Source organism: Suricata suricatta, chromosome 3 (assembly GCF_006229205.1).
Source record: "Suricata suricatta isolate VVHF042 chromosome 3, meerkat_22Aug2017_6uvM2_HiC, whole genome shotgun sequence".
Taxonomy (NCBI): domain Eukaryota; kingdom Metazoa; phylum Chordata; class Mammalia; order Carnivora; family Herpestidae; genus Suricata; species Suricata suricatta.
In genome coordinates this window covers 163,475,503-163,491,567 of record NC_043702.1, presented here as the reverse complement: position 1 = coordinate 163,491,567, position 16,065 = coordinate 163,475,503, and the positions used below count along the sequence as shown (strand labels likewise).

Sequence of the window (16,065 nt, the reverse complement as noted above, 5' to 3'; positions counted from 1 at the left end):
CTCTCTTTTGTACCTGTATCTTCTCCTTACCTTCAGAGCTGGTTGCAAAGCCTTCTTGAATATCCTGCTACGTGTCATTGTGACTTCTAAGGGGCCCTCAGTAATTCCTTATTCAGAATGTCTATGGCTGCTCCAACTCAAATTTTAGCAATCATTTCCCCAGTTATTGGGTTCCCATCTTGTTCCTAAGTCCCAGTATGGCTGAGTCTCTGTTTTTAGTTATCTAAGTGAACAAATTTCTCTGCTCTTCCCCATTATTATTGACAAGATTCCTACATTGCAATCTTAGTCCCTTCAGTGGCTAGACACTTATCTGGTAGCCCAAGCCCCAGGGCCTGGATTTATTCCTTCTGAAATCAGAATCCCTATGCTCAGGCCTTCTAGATGCTGTCCTAGTAAGGGGGCGCTTGTTTTTGTCTACCATTTGTAAACTCCCATCTACCCTGCAGATTTCCTGCTCATTTGTTACACTCACTCATTTTATTATTATTATTATTATTATTATTATTACTATTTTGCTCATTCAGTATGTATCCATTGCTTCTTATGTTACAGGAATGGTGCTGGTGTTGTGTGAACCAAACAGGAATGAGCCAGGTCAAAAATAGAGTGGGCAAAGAGAATGGCACGTACACTGACTTCTGGATGTGACACCACGAAAAAGGCAGAATCCCTGCTCTCACAGACCTTTCACTAGAGTTGTTAGATAATAAGTTTCACCTGGAAGTTTTGTTAAACACACACATTTCCAGACTCTTTCCTTGGAAATTCTGAATTGGTAGGTCTGGAGGAGGACCTGGAAATTTGCATTTTAACAAGCTTTGCTGGTGATTCTTATCCATCAGCAAATTTGGAAAATGGCAGCATGGGATGTGCTAAGGCTCAAACTTATGTGTTTGGAAACTGAGAGATTCTATCTGGTTGAATTGTGGGTTGCAGGATGGGAGTCAGTGAGAGATGTGTTGGAAAGTTAGCAGGAGCCAGATCACGAGAGACTTCAGGCACCACCTAAGGGCCCTTGACTTTACCTACAGGCTGTGGAAGGAAGTGATATGACTATTGAAAAGTCCACTCTTGGATATTTGGATGGTCAGGAGAGAGGTAGAGGTGAGGGTTACAGGATAGAGAGAGAAAGATTATGTCTGTGGATGTTGACCTGCCTCAAAACATTTGGGATGGAGGTGTGAATTTGAAGTTGTCTAGACACATATGGAAATTGAACATCTTGGTCAATTTGGATCTTTTTGGTTTCTTTTCCCCAACACATATATTGATCTCTTGGTTTCTCAGATTTCCATGTGTGATTTTGTCTTAGACCAACTACCTGTGACCTAGCTCCTATATTCAGGTCCCTAATTCCTGTTCAGCTTTCTGGGTCTGCTTCAACTTCTGCTCTTGGCTTTCCCTGCCTTAACTAGTTGGACTGGGACCTCAATTCTCAATAGCCAAGCCTTGGAGGGGTGGCCAGCCTGTGTCTCTCCTACCACCTTATCCCATATGCATAGCTTGTATTTCACTTTGGGTAGAATCATTTCTTATTTTTCTAAACCTCTGTGGTTTCCTACAGGAACACAGAGTCACCCCCCTTCCCTGCCCCCAGAATGGTGGGAAGCTTTACCTTCCACTGTGTGATGAACAACTATAAGAGTATAGACTAGAATGTCCTTTAGGATTTTGGCTTTAGGATAAGAAGGTAATTAGGGTAGGCCTACTTGCTTGCCCTATCTCTCTCCCATGACTTTTATCTTTAAAACTAGATTTTTGCTTTGGAAACACTATTTCTATTGATCCTGTGTTGATTTTTAAGGTGCTAATTCCAGAAACTAGGGTGTTAGAAAAGCATTTCCCCATAGGATACAAGCAGCAAATGATACTATTTTTTTTTCACACTGCTTTTAAACCAAATCTGTGGACTGTTTTTTCCCTTCCTTTGGGTTGAAATCTTGGCCAGGTTCCTGAAAACATTTCAGATGCTTTTAAGTGATAAAAAATACACTAGTCACTTTTAGCCTCAAGATATGCAACTGAAATTTGCTGCCCAGTTTAATAGTTAGCATGGCAATACCAAAACATAGCATTGCTTTAGTCTGGCAAGCTTGCCAGGGAGAGGAAGGGTTATGGTAGATCTCTCCTTCCAGATGAAGTTGTCTTTTTTTTAGAAGACTAATAGCAAGCTCTCTGTGTGGGCTTCTTAGAGCCCCTTTCTGTAGGATTGAAATACAGGAGACATGATCTTACCCTGCCCCATTCTCCAATAAAAGCCCTTTTTAGAGAAAATCTCGCTTCTCTTCTTTTCAAACCTTGTATAACCTTGAGGTTGGGTAACGGATGAGGTCTGACCTAGCCAGCTTCAAAACCACCTAGGCAGTCTGATCCCTCACTATGTGATGTGGAGATACTTGGCATCCAGTGTTTTGTTCTTGGTCTTTTTTCCTTGGCAAAAACTAAGTGAGAAAGAGTCGCTGGTACAATTCCATTAGCAGGTTAATTTTGGCCAGCGCCATATACTCTACAGAGTGTTTTCACATATATTCATTTCATTTGTTTTGTAGCAATTCCATGGAATAAGCGGGACAAAAAAGTGACATCCAGATAGATTAACTGGTGTATATGAGCCCAGAAAGATATTAATGGTGGAGTCTGGACCAAAACCCAAGTCTTACAGCTTAAAGCTGGGTTAGGACTTTGCCTGGTAGAGTGGAAATATGAGAAGTTTCAAAATGGGCCGAAATACAGCTTTCCTTGTTGCTATGTTCAGACTTTTATGTAAAATTCTTAACCTTGGTCCTTCCTTACTCTCCTAATATAAGACAGAGGTCATACCATATTTATCCACAATTTTGGTGAAGAGGAAATGATGTAAAGTGATGCTGAGGATCTTTTAAAATGCAAGCCTGGATGGCGCCTGAAATTCTGAATTTCTAACAGGCTCCCAGGTGCTGCTGCTGGTTTGTGGGCTGCCCACGAACCGCCGGAGCATAATGCTTGTCAAATGTGTGATTCATAGTAGGCATTCAATGAATGTCAGTTTCCTTCTCCTTTCTGATGATCCATTTGCTCTGCTTTCCATTTGATTTTAGAATCTACTATACTATACTATAAATGTACTCAACTTGTCATTTGGTACAGAGTCAGAGATAATATAAAATACACCTTAAAAAGACCCCCTCCCACAAATCCCTCATAGGGTCTTCTTTGAATGCAGTCAAGGGAAGAATGGAGTAGTGTCTGAATTCTGGCTCTCAGCAATATGGTGCCAGCAGCACTAACGTGAGAAAAATTACCCAGGTCAGAGGGATTGCCTGATTCCAGGTTCCCAAACAGCAACGGTGTCTTCATTGAGCTACAAAGTAAGTGGAGGGCTTGCCAACAAAGTTTAAAAGATGTTTTCGAGAGTTATTTTAAAGAAATTAGATGGTTGTACTCATAGGTCTAGCAGGAAAACAAGAGAGACCTAATGGAGAACCAGGGGGAACGGAGGAGGGAGAGAGAGTTGGGGAGAGAGAGGGATGCAAAACTTGAGAGACTATTGAATGCTGAGAATGAACTGAGGGTTGAGGGGGAAGGGGGAGGGGGGATAAGAGGTGGTGGTGATGGTGGAGGGCACTTGTGGGGAAGAGCACTGGGGGTTGTATGGAAAACAATTTGACAATAAAATATTATGGAGAGAAAACAAAAAAGAAAAAAAAAGAAATTAGATGGTTGTAACGATCATGGAGATGGCTCATGACGGCCAAATCTGTAAGCCGGCTGTACATTTGGCCAAGTTTCAACGATATCTATCGAGAAGGAAAGGACAAAACTATACTCACACCCCAAACCTAACTTCCACTGCTGAGCACATCTGTTGGAATCCTGTCATGGCAGCATATTGGTGTTTGTTTAAGCTCCTTAATCTTTAAGAAGATGTAAAGAGATCTTTAAAAGAGATCTAGGAAAACCTCTCTTGCCAGCAAAGGGCTGCGAATTCTGCATTCCATGTTCAGTGCCTTTGTGTGATAATCAAGTACCATTTTAAATTGTCACCAGTTTCAAAAAATAACCCTAATCTGCAAAGGGGAGGCATTTCTGTAATGGTATGCAGTTCTTTCATTGTATTTCCTCAATTTATTTAGGAGACTTGGTATTTCTTTTGGAGTAAAAACACCTCATCTGCTAACACATTGAACATATGAACTACCAAACTAGTCTGAGATGAAGTAGAATGAATTCCTCCCCTAGGTGGACAAAATCAGAGGAGACTCCTGCTCTCCCCAGGTGGCCATGCTTGGTTTGTGGTTTGCGGTGTGTAGGAGGGAATATTGACGTATTGGACACATGCCGTGGAAAAAACGAACCAAGAGGAGTAAAATTGTTTGTGGTATAGAAAGGCCCATTTGGTTTATTAATAGAAAAGACTAGAATATGCAGCAATTTTCTTGCAAAAGTAACAGAAATTTATAGAAACTAGAAGAGTAGAACAGAACAATTTGTTGTCCCTGAAATTTTTTTCATTACCAATAAATGCAGACCATAATGACATGTTTACTATTTTTTTCCATTGCAAAAGTCATACTTACAAAACAATATTTGGAAATATAGAAAGTTAGTGAAAATATATCCATATTTTTGGCATTGAAAGGCAACCAGGTTTAACGTTTTGTAATGTTTTCTTTTAGTAATGTTTCTTTTGTAACGTTTCTTTTCTGCCTTTTCTCTGCCAGAAAAAAAAATTGGTTACTGAAAACGTTTTTGACCATAATGTGTGGGTTGATGGCCTCAGACCCACCAAGAAAGGAGGTAATTGGTCCCTCCATAATAAGATAGTGCTAAATGCCTGTAGTTAGCAAGAAAGGTAAAGTCTCCACAAAGCCATTGTTAATGTCTTACACCCCTTGTCAAACAGGGTGTCTCTTTTATAGATCTATGCGTTATATGGACGAGTACTCTGAGCTCGCTGTAGTGAGGGTCATTGATCCCCCTTTTAAACCGGCGTCCCTGAACCCTCCTTTCTTGAGACTATTAGTCTGGTCTCCTCCCACGTCTGCTGAGAATACTGAGGTCTCCCTCCACTTGCTACCTGGCTTAGGAAGAACTTCCCCCCACCCTGACCACACACACAAAAGTTCTTGGAAGGGTCGTAATTTGAACTCTTGAATGAGAGCAAACCTGTAATTTTCACGAATTAAAGAACTGGTAATCCCCAGTCTCTGGCTGGTGAGCAGCCTTCCTTCCTTTCTGCAAAATGAACTTTATGAACAAGGTCACATTTAAATGATTCTGAATTTATGCTCTTATTCTCTACATAAAGAGTCAGATGGCCTATCATGAAGAATCAGCTTCATCATACTCTTAAAATTAATTTGTAGTTGCCATGACATATGAACATTGCACAATTTAATGGGTCTTGCAACAATAATGTGTTAGTAGGTGTATTTATTTGTTGAATGTTTTGGATTTTATTTTTCATGAACCTTATTGAGGTAAAATTTACGAACAAAATATCTTCCAGTTGAGGCTTTGACAATTGTGTTCTGTGTAACCAACACCATGATCCCGATAAAAGTAAGTTCTTGTCACTCCGAACTTCCCTCAGTCTCTTTGTGGTCAGTCATCACCTGTACCCCCACTTCAAGCAATTACTGATCTTCTGTCACTATCAATTAGTTTTGCCTAATCTAGAACTTTATGTCGATAGAATTATCCAGTATGGATTCATTTGTGTATGACTTTTTAAAAATTTGTTAAAAGTGTATTGATTTATTTTGAGAGAAAGCAAGTGGGGAAGGGGCCGAGAAAGAGGGAGGGAGAGACAGAATCCAAAGCAGGCTCCACGCTGTCAGTGTAGAGCCCATTGCAGGTCTCAAATCTAGGAACCATGAGATCATGACCTGAGCCAAAATCAAGAGTCAGTTGAGTAACCAACTGAGCCACCCAGGTGCCCCTGTGTATGGTTTCTTTAACTGAGCATAATGTTTTTGACATTCATCCACATTTTTGTGTCTTGACATGTGTTGTGTTATTACTTTTTATTGCTGAGCAAGGTTCCATAGTATGGCCATAATACAACTTATTTATTCATTCATCTTAATACCCTTCTGATGTCTTCAGTGTCTGTAGTGATATCCTCTTTTGCTCTTTCTGATATTGGTGACTTCTATCTTCTCTCTTTTTTGAAGTCTTGCTAAAGATTTGTCAGGTTTATTGATATTCTTCAATATCAATATTGTTATTTTCCTGTGTGCGTGTGTTCCATTTCTATCTTCATTATGTTCATGTTTTCCTTAAAATTGTGCATATCTGCAATAGCTGTTTTAAAGTCCTTGCTGCTAACTCCATTATCTCTGTCATTGTGTACCTGTTTTTATTGACTTAATTTTCTTTTGGTGATGGGTCATACTTTACTGCTTCTTTTCATTTTAAATACTTTTTTAAAATTTTAAATACTTTTGTTAGGGTGCTGGATATTGTAAACGTGATGCTGTTGAACGTCTGGATTTCCTCGATCATTGTGAGGTTTGTTTTGAAGCTTTCTTAGAGTGAGTCGAAAGTTTGCTTTCCTTTAGGGCTGACTTAATTCTACTCTGAAAGCATTGCCCCTTCAGGAGTCTCTAGTAAATATTTCAGGGCTTTCAGCAAGATCTCTCCATTTTATCTGGTTACAACTCAACTTCCAGTTCACAGAGCTCAGAAACTTGGCCTCTTAGAGTATCAACTTATCCATGTATAGCTAGATATTCAACAGAGGACTCAAGGTAACGTTTAGATATATTTCTGGCACTCTTTTTCTCTGGTACTCTGCCCCTCATGTTTCAGCTCTCTTGGCCTCCTTGAACTCTGATCTCTTCTTGTAAATGCAACAAGATGGCTGTGCTCAGCTAGGGTTCCACTTTATTTTGTTGTAGTCTGGGGAGTGGTTACCTCTAGCTAGAAAGTCGTGTTGATGCTTGGATATACTTCATTTCTTCCCCTGTTGTCAGAACTCACAGTTTTGTGTTATGTCTGTTTTACAAGATCCCAAAACACTTCCTTATATATCCAGTTTCCTAATCATATAGCAGTTATTCAATCACATTCAGAAGTGGTAGTCCTGAAATATGCTCCAAAAATATTTAGATCTCTTCAGAATGATCAGTGCTTCATTCTTCAGGTTCTCTCAGTAGTTTTTAGGAGCTCTAATCCATTTATTCTCAAATACATGGACAAATCACTTGGAATACTTTAATGCGATAAACAAACAACATTCCTTCTCTGCTTACCATTGTTACCCTGACTTCTTCTCCCTTAAATTAGTAGGATGCTTTTTTTTTTTTTTTTTTTTAAGGCCATGGCTTTAGTGGTTATGGCAAAAATTCAGTTTTCAAACTTAGTGGGTAGGGAAAAAATTGTTTACCCCTTTTATTTTGGAGGGATAAAATCAAAAGAATGAAGAACATTACCACAGCTAATGTTGCCCAACAGACCCCTAGGTAACTTTCCAGAAAGTTTCACCGAGGATATCTAAAGATTCGCTTAGAGATGTCTCAGTAGGCATTTCTTCTTCTCCTCCTCCTCTCCCTCCCCCTCCCTCTCCCCTCCTTTAGATATCTTTAACTATATCTAAGGATTTGCTTAGAGATGTCTCCATAGGCATTTCTTCTTCTCTTTCTCCTCCTCCTCTCCCTCCTCTCCTTCCTCTTCCACTTCTCCCTCCCCTCCCCCTCCTCCTCCTTCCTCTCTTCCACCTCCTCCTTCTTCTATAATACTGTATCAGCAAACTTAATCACATGTTAAGGTCTTGGTATTTATCAGAAAGGGATTTGAGCCAAGGTGTTTTAAGTTAATCAGAGTCTGGAGTGAGAAAGATCTCTGTTTTCATGAACCCTTTCAGAAAAATTTCCCCCTACTTATCAGGAATGCCAAATTCCTCAGATTGAAGTGGATACTCCGGGCACAGTTCAATGTTGCAAGAATAAGTGCCAAGGGGAATGTGTTTCCTGTTCTAACTCTCTCACTCATAGACTTCTGAATTTTCTCTGAAGGGTACTTAGAAAAACTGGAATTGATAGAGTAATACAGTTTGAATTATATTTTGTCATTGAAAGAGGCAAGTTGGTAACTAATGATTTATTTTATTTGTAAATTAGTTCAATATAACTTTGAGGAGAGCCTCAAGTCTTAATATTACATACAAAGTAAGAGGATTACATAAAGTGTGAAGAAAAATTTCCTTTGATTTTCTGAAAAAGATGTTGAAGGCCTGAGAATGAAAAACGAGTTGAATAATGTAATAATGGTTGGGTTCATCAACATTTTGATGTGTCAAGTTTAAATATCCTCTAGAAGGATGATCAGGAAATATGTGGAAGTGTGGCTCCTAATGATTTACAAGAAAATAAAAATCATGCCAAGATTCACTGAGAATTGCATTGATATTGGAAACTGTAGATTTCTAAAGAGTATATAAGAAACTAATACTGAGTTTAGAGTATTTCAGCTATAATCAAACACAGAATGTAATAAGATAGCTGATGAGATATTTTTATACTTGATTTTCTCAAATAAATAAAGGCTGTTGTTGATTCCATCAAGACAATTTTGCCTGTAGGACAATAACCAGCATGTGTTTTTATCTCCATGAACATATGTTTGCAATTGCACCCATAAAACTTTTTTAGGAGGAGAAAGTTTGCTGGCCTCTGAAATGAGATTAGTGCTTCATAGCAGAATCCAAAGCCAACAAGATAGGAAGCACAGAAAGCCTTCTGAAAGAATCAGATTAGTGAATCAGTCAAGGATGGTGGGAAACATGGGGGCTGATAGACTTGTTATATCCTCTTACAAATGTTCTCACCACCAAAAAAGCACTATGTGCCTTTGACTGCTATGATTGGACATCAGATACTACCAGATGCTGGTCACAGAGGAACTTACGGTTTAAAAGGGGGGTTTTTTTGAATAAGTAAACAAATTAGGAGACTTAACATGCCAGTCCAAAAGTATTGGAGGGCTAGAAAATCTAAATTTGAATCTTGGCTTTGTTACTTAAAATGTGATTATAGAAATGTATTTTCATTTTCATGGGCCTTAGTTTTTATCTCAGGTAATAGCGTCAAACCTTTCAGGTAGAAATCCTAGGGATTACCCATCATGCTTCATTTTCCCTCACCCCTAACCTCCTTTAGCAGTCGGTCCTGCGGGCTCTACTTTTAAATAGTAGAGCCCTTTTGCAGTTCCTGTCTAAATCCAGAGCACCAATATCTCTTGCTTAATTTGTTAGCTTCTAAACTACTACTTTTGTCTTGCCCTCTTCTTGGCCAAATGCCAGATTGATCTTTAAGTATGCATTGGATTATACCACTCCCCTCCCCTACTCTGAACCCTCCAGTTTCTGCCCACTGTATTGGAATACCATATAAATTCTTCTCCATTCCCTTCATAGCTCCCTGAGAACTTGTCCCTGTTTGCCTCATCTCTGGTCATGTCTGACCCTCCTCCTTTCCTTCCATACCTTCCTCACACCCCTGCAGTCATCATGCCTAGAAACTTGTTAAACTCATTTCTTCCTCAAGCAATGCTCTTTACTCCATTTCTACGTACCTGGCATCTTATTACAGAAGTTCTGTGTCTAGCTCATATGCTACCATCTTGAAAAGGCTTTCCCTATCTTGCTTAAAATAGTCTTGGTCTCTCTCATTCTTCTTGCCTTGTTTATTTTCGTCATGAAAATCTTGCCACCTGAAATTTTATTATTTTTAAAAATATTTCTTCCTTACCAGAAGGCAAGTTCCATAAGAGTGGACTTTGTCTGTCTTGTTCACTATTTGAAGCACATAATGAATACCCAGTAAATATCTCTCAAGTGAATAATTTTTAAATGGGGGTGCTGATAAGATATTACCTTTTAGGCTCTGTAAGGATGTAGTAAGAGAAATGCACATACCTATATATACTTTAAAACCGTAAAGTACCAAAATATTAGTTAGTCAGAGACCTAAAACAAATGATTGGAAGGCATATAAGTACTGGGACATAGTACTGATCAGTGTCTCCATGAGCTGAGCCTTTGGTCTTATATTTAATTCTAGTTTCTGTGCTAAGAGGAAATAAGTGGATTTTACGCAGCTGGACAAAACACTCATGACTTACTTTTCACAATTTGACTGATGGATTCACTCCTGACTCATTAATTTACTCCAGCAATTACAAAATTTCTAATCCCTCTGGGAGGTTGGGGGCACATTGAAATGTTTTGTTTGCAATAATACTGGCTATCACACAGCAGCCTTTTCATCCTTCCCACCAGCTCAATGGGAATAGCCTTTATGAGTCATCCCCTTGCCCTACAAATAGGCACAAATTCTGTCAAGTCCTCAGCTCTCACCCTTCAGATTCTGAAACCACAATTAAGCATTGTATGAGCCATGATACCTCTTAGGACAAGTGTGGGAGCAACGGTGTGACCTACTGATACAATATTGCTGATGTGTTCCTTGGATTTGCTGCTTAATGGGACTCTCCAAATTCCCATCTTGTTCGAAATCTCAAAGCACAGATCAGTGCAGGTAGCATTGCCAGATTTAGCAAATGAAAATAGAGAATGGTCATTTAAATTTGAATTTCAGATAAAGAAGTGCTTTTCTGGTATAAGTTGGTTGGGCTGTACTTATAGCAGAAAATGATTGATTATTGAGTCGAAATTCAAATGTAAATGGGCATCATGCATTGTACCTAGCAACACTACGTGTAGGAAGAAAGCCAGTTGGATCATTTCTGATACTATCACTGGTTCTCTGGTTCAGAGCACAGTGTGCCAGCCTCAGTGAAGTGAGGCTGGGGTGCTCAGACTGTTGGATGCATTCAGGTTGTTGAGGTGACCCTCCTTTATTGTATCCCAACTAATGAGAATATTTACTATCTCTCCTTTCATGTATGTGACTTTAATATACATTTCCCTTTATTTGAATGGCTTTGGGTGGGACATAGACATCAAGGAGAATTTCCCCATAATGTCTGGCTAACTCTGAATACCTCTTGGCATTTCTATGGTAAACTTGATCACAGCGGATTAGCTGATCAGTTACTGCTCCCAAGATCTCTGTCCTCTCATTCCAGGGTCAGAGATGGACTTTATTAAAGCTAATGAAGCTGTAACTTTAGGGCCTTGACTTATATAGATCTCTTCTAAGACCCTACACTTTGTTTTGTATTATTTTTCTTAAAATCATCCCCCACCCCAAACTGTATAAGTTTCAGCTCCACAAAAGCCTGGATCTATTTCCCCCCACCACAACCTTGTCTAGGGATAAGAAGCCTAGAAAAGTAGCTCTAGAGAATTGCTATTTTGGATAAAATGTCCAAATTGGCAAGGTAGATAGATGTTTTATACTTAGCTAAGTTGTGTTTGCTTGTCTTAGGTCCCAAACAACTCAATTCATTGTGGTTACTGGCTTATTTCTTTTCCTAGAGCTCACAGCTGTCACACGATGCTCTCAGGGACACAGGGCAGGAATTTAATGGTCAAACAGATCCTTATGTTTCCTTTTCACTGGACAGCACCTCTTCAACATCTCTACCACTAGTTCTAGTTTATGCCAATTTCATAGCAAAATTCTGGCTCTCTGGAAGGAAGCTTTAATGCTCTTTGGCTGGGATCTTTAGATTACACCTTCATTAGTACATCACCTAATTTAACAACTTCTCATTGTGCTTTGCTCCAGTGCTCAACCCCCAGCTAGGACAGTAGACATCTCCCACAGTCTTGCAGAATATCAGCGACATGGACACAAACCCTGGAAGCAGCCCCCCAGTTTCCTCATACCCCAAGAGTACTGTGAACCCCGGATGGCCCTTGTCCTCTCTCTAGGGATATTTTCAGTTTCCTGTAGGAAGGGCTGGAAAGAGATTATGTTGGAGTCATCCAGGGCCCCATCCTTGCACTTCCTCTCTATTTTTAGGTACTCTCATTCCCTGGGTGATCTCATCTTTTTGTCATGGCTTTAAAAAATATCCCAACACTGCCAATTCCATAGTTTATATCTGGGAAGTAATTGGGGGGTTTAGGGTAAAGAAATGATGAGATCCAATACATACTTGAAGGATCAGCTCAGAATTTCTTCCCTGAACTCAAAACTTATTCAACTTCTCCCCTGGACCTCCATTAGGCATCCATGAAAATTAATAAAAGGAAACTTCATTGAGAATGGAGTTGTGAGGCCAGCAGGAGGAGCTCTGAGGTCCAGCAACAGTTGTCAATTGCAGACCCAAAAGGAATAGACCTTGAAGGCGAACACTACTATCTCAGCCAAAAGAAGGAAAATTTCTTCAGCTCCTAGCAACGGCCCAGCCAATGAGAGAGTCACAGCTCAGCCAATGAGAAGCTACTATACTTCCAACTCCCAGTTTACTCCAAACAACTTATAAAAAGGTTTATAACAGCCCCTTTAAAATCCCCCTTTTCCTCTATAAAAGAGTGTTCCTCCCCTTTGTTCTCTGTATTGACTATTGTTTTGCTGTAGTTTGCTCCTCACAGATTGCAGTTCTCAGCCATTTGTGAATAAACCCATTTTTTGCTGATAAAATTACTGACAGTTTTATTTTTAAGGGTAACATATTTCAGCCATAATAACTTGATCTTACCTCCAAATGTAGTCTTTCTGTAGTTTTCCATTTCAGTAAATGACCATTCCATGCTCCTAGATGCTCGGACCAAAACCTTGGGGTCATTTCTGACTCATTTCTTATTGCCATATCATGTGTTCAAGCTGTCTAAATAAAAATCTACAAAATACTCATTGTCTCTACCTTCAAAATATATCCAGAATCCAATCACCTCTCATCAGCCTCACTGCAAATACCTGGTCCAGGTCACCTTAACCTCTTACTTGGTTGGAGTAGTCTCGGATCTGGTCTCCCTGCTTTAGTCTGTAGTCAACACAGCAGCCAAAGTAGTTTTTTCAGCACACAAGTCAGAACATGCTATCCTCTACCCAAAGACCTCAGAGTGCTCCCACATCACTAGGAACAAAAGGCTATGTCCTATAATAGCCCACAAGGTGGTGCCTCATCAGACCCCTCAACTTGCCTGACTTTATCTCCTAATACTTTCCCCACCATTCACTATGCTCCAGCCATGTTGACCTCCATGCTTCTTTTCACACAAGATGGGCGTAGTCCCTATTCAGTGCCTTTCCATTTGCTGTGCTGTCTACTTGGATTGGTTTTCTCTCAGGTTTTCTTTCCTTCTTTCTTTCTTTCTTTCTTTCTTTCTTTCTTTCTTTCTTTCTTTCTTTCTTTCTTTCTTCCTTCCTTCCTTCCTTCCTTCCTTCCTTCCTTTCTTCCTTCCTTCCTTCCTTTTCCTTTTCCTTTTCCTTTTGGCATACTACATGAACCCTCTTAGGTATTTTCTCAATGATTACCCTATTTAAAATTACAACCTCCCCCCCATTCTTTATTCTCTATTTTAATTTTTCTACATAACATTCATTACCTCTAACATATAATACTTATTTTAATTTTTTATTGCATCCCCTTAATTGAAATATCAACTCCATGAGATCAGGGGCTTTCATCAGTTTTGGTCATTGTTGTATTCTCAGGACTTACAATAGTTCCTGGCAAGGGAAGCACTCAGTAAATATTCATTGAATGAAAAAAAAAACAGGATAAGAAAGCCAGAAACATTTACTTAATGCATGTCCTCAGAAATTCTTAAAGGGTTCAAAAGCACTCAACCTCTCTTTTCTGTTTTTATTGTTGTTGTTGTTGTCTTGCTTCCCCCCCCCCCCAGCCCTTGCAGCTAAAACCTAATATCTCTGAGTTAAGCCATTAAGGGAATTCTAGATAGCTCTTCACAAATCTCATACTGTATTTACTGAACTCCAAGAAGACCTTGCATTTAGTACCAAGAATGGGATACAGTTACTGGTGATGATGAAGGCATTTCCAGGATCTGTGCTCACTCACATAGGTTTTTGTTCACAAAATACATTTCTAGGCATCTATTTATCAAGACACAACTTCAGTCCTCCAACAACTAAAGAGCTCCTACTTCATGGCTATCATTTATATTTCCTCAAATTCTGGTCAGAGGCAACTTTGACTAATTCGATTACATTGACTGATAACGCTAGATAAATCATCTCACCAAAACACTTTCCTGGTATCAAATTTTTAGAACTTATTGAAGATGACTGTCTTCAAAACATTCTCTTTAAGATGTTAATACAGCAATAATAACAATACGGTTGATCTTTGGACAATACAGGGGTGAGGGGCACCAAACCCTGCCACCCCTGCAGTTGAAAACCTATATATAACTTTTGACTCCCCATAAATTTAACTATTAACAGACTTCTGTTGACTGGAAGTCTTACCAATGAATAAACAACCAGTTAACACATATTTCATATGTTATATGTATTATATATAGTATTCTTAAAGTAAGCTAAATAAAAATATTATGAAGAAAACCATAAGGAAAATAGTTACAATACTGTACTATTTATTTAAAAAGTCAGTGTACAAGTGGACCCACTCAGTTCAAATCCACGTTGCTCAAGACACAGTTGTAATAACAAATGAAAGATGAAAAATGTTAATGAATTGGAGAATGAAGAAAGGTAGCCCATAGTGGAGAAACATCAGGTTGAAGCACCCAGAGGAAGACACATCATGGATAGAATACGAAAATACATGTATTTTGGTTGCAATGGAGACCAGGCCATGGAAAGTCCGTGCACTACAGTTAGCATTGCAGTAGGGAAGGGAAGTCCTGCTATGATGTGCTTTCCATCTCCACGTTTCTGGGCTCTGAAGAGTTAGAAGTCCTTTCCCTCCAAGGTGGACACGTCTGCTCAGGGCACCACAAGAATCTCTTTTCACTGTATTCTAGAGCTCCAGTCTGGACGCTTTGGGTTTCCTGTTTTTAGGGACCAATAGACCAGAAGTAGAATCCCCATCTTGGCAAAGCAGCTGGCTCTGCTTAGCAGAAGGGGCCATGCTGAAGGGAGGAACGATATGACATCTGACTGAATCCACTTGGGTGTCTATTGCACCTCGTTCAGTTGTGATGGTAAATGGACAATCACAGCCACCCTTGGCTGATGGGGGCATGGTGACCAAGGGTCTGGGGCTTGCCTCCAGATAAGTATAGTACCAGCAGAGGTGCTGCCTGGGGGGAGAAGAATCTAGCATGGATAATGGGAAAGGGAGATGGTGAGCATCAGTTGCAGCTCCAAGCCCAGGTATAGGGACAGGAGCTATCATTGATCCCAATGAATCTCCTCTTCTTGTCTTCCCTCAGGAAAAGGTGCTTGCTAGAACAATGGGAAAACCGCTCCCTGAATGATATGAAGAAGTGCATCCCGGTGACACAAGGATAAGCTGTGGTGGACAGAGAGATGTGTGCCCCCGTCTCCTTTTCGGGAGGACGTGTGTCCAGCAATTGTTATCTTCAGCAGATGTCCTCTACCTCTCAGCGTCTTTGGGGTCACCTCTCCCTCAGGTGGTACAGGAAGGACTGATGGAGGGACACATGTACAGGTCTCTCCATTTTAGCCTTGAGTGGGATAACTGACAAGTTCCAGAGCTCCCTGTGGGGTTGGCTGAGCCTGCCAGGTCTCCGGGTCCGGATCACAACCTGTTATCTCTTTTTGCTCAATCTTGCTTTCCTCCTTCCTTCCACAGGTACTGAGCCCAAGGGAGTGCCCTACATTCTGAGCACTAAGCTTAGTCTCAGGTCTGTAGCCGGACAACCCAACCTACAGAGTATTATGTGACCGGGGGCATTTTTGTGGGATTAAAACTAGTGAAGCATTAGAAAAGCCTGGGAATTTTTTTATTTTTTATTTTATTTTTAGCAGATGCCATATTCTGAGAAAGGGATTAACATGATTGAAAGTGGTGGCCAAGAAATATGATTCTTGTTGCTGTGTTGGAAGATCTGGAAGTGTAAGAGGCTAAAATATAAAACAGACAGGGAATCTTTTACAGGAGTCTAGGAATGAAATCCACAGGCTAACTGAGGGTTGTAGTTGGAGGGAAAAAATAGACTTAAGTTATTTTTCAAAAGAGAATTGGAAAGATTTGGTGTCAACCTGGATGTGA

The 16,065-nt window shown here is 40.0% G+C and overlaps 1 long non-coding RNA gene across 2 annotated transcripts in view; it reads left to right on the top strand.

Annotated features, from left to right (window-relative positions):
- The window catches only part of LOC115286823, a 68,709-nt gene extending 52,932 nt beyond the window's left edge, over positions 1-15,777 (top strand). For both annotated transcript variants that reach the window (XR_003906298.1, XR_003906297.1), the window contains 2 exons: positions 15,263-15,501; positions 15,646-15,777. This is a non-coding gene — a long non-coding RNA (uncharacterized LOC115286823). The remainder of the gene's footprint in view (positions 1-15,262; positions 15,502-15,645) is intronic.
- Positions 15,778-16,065: the final 288 nt, after the last annotated feature.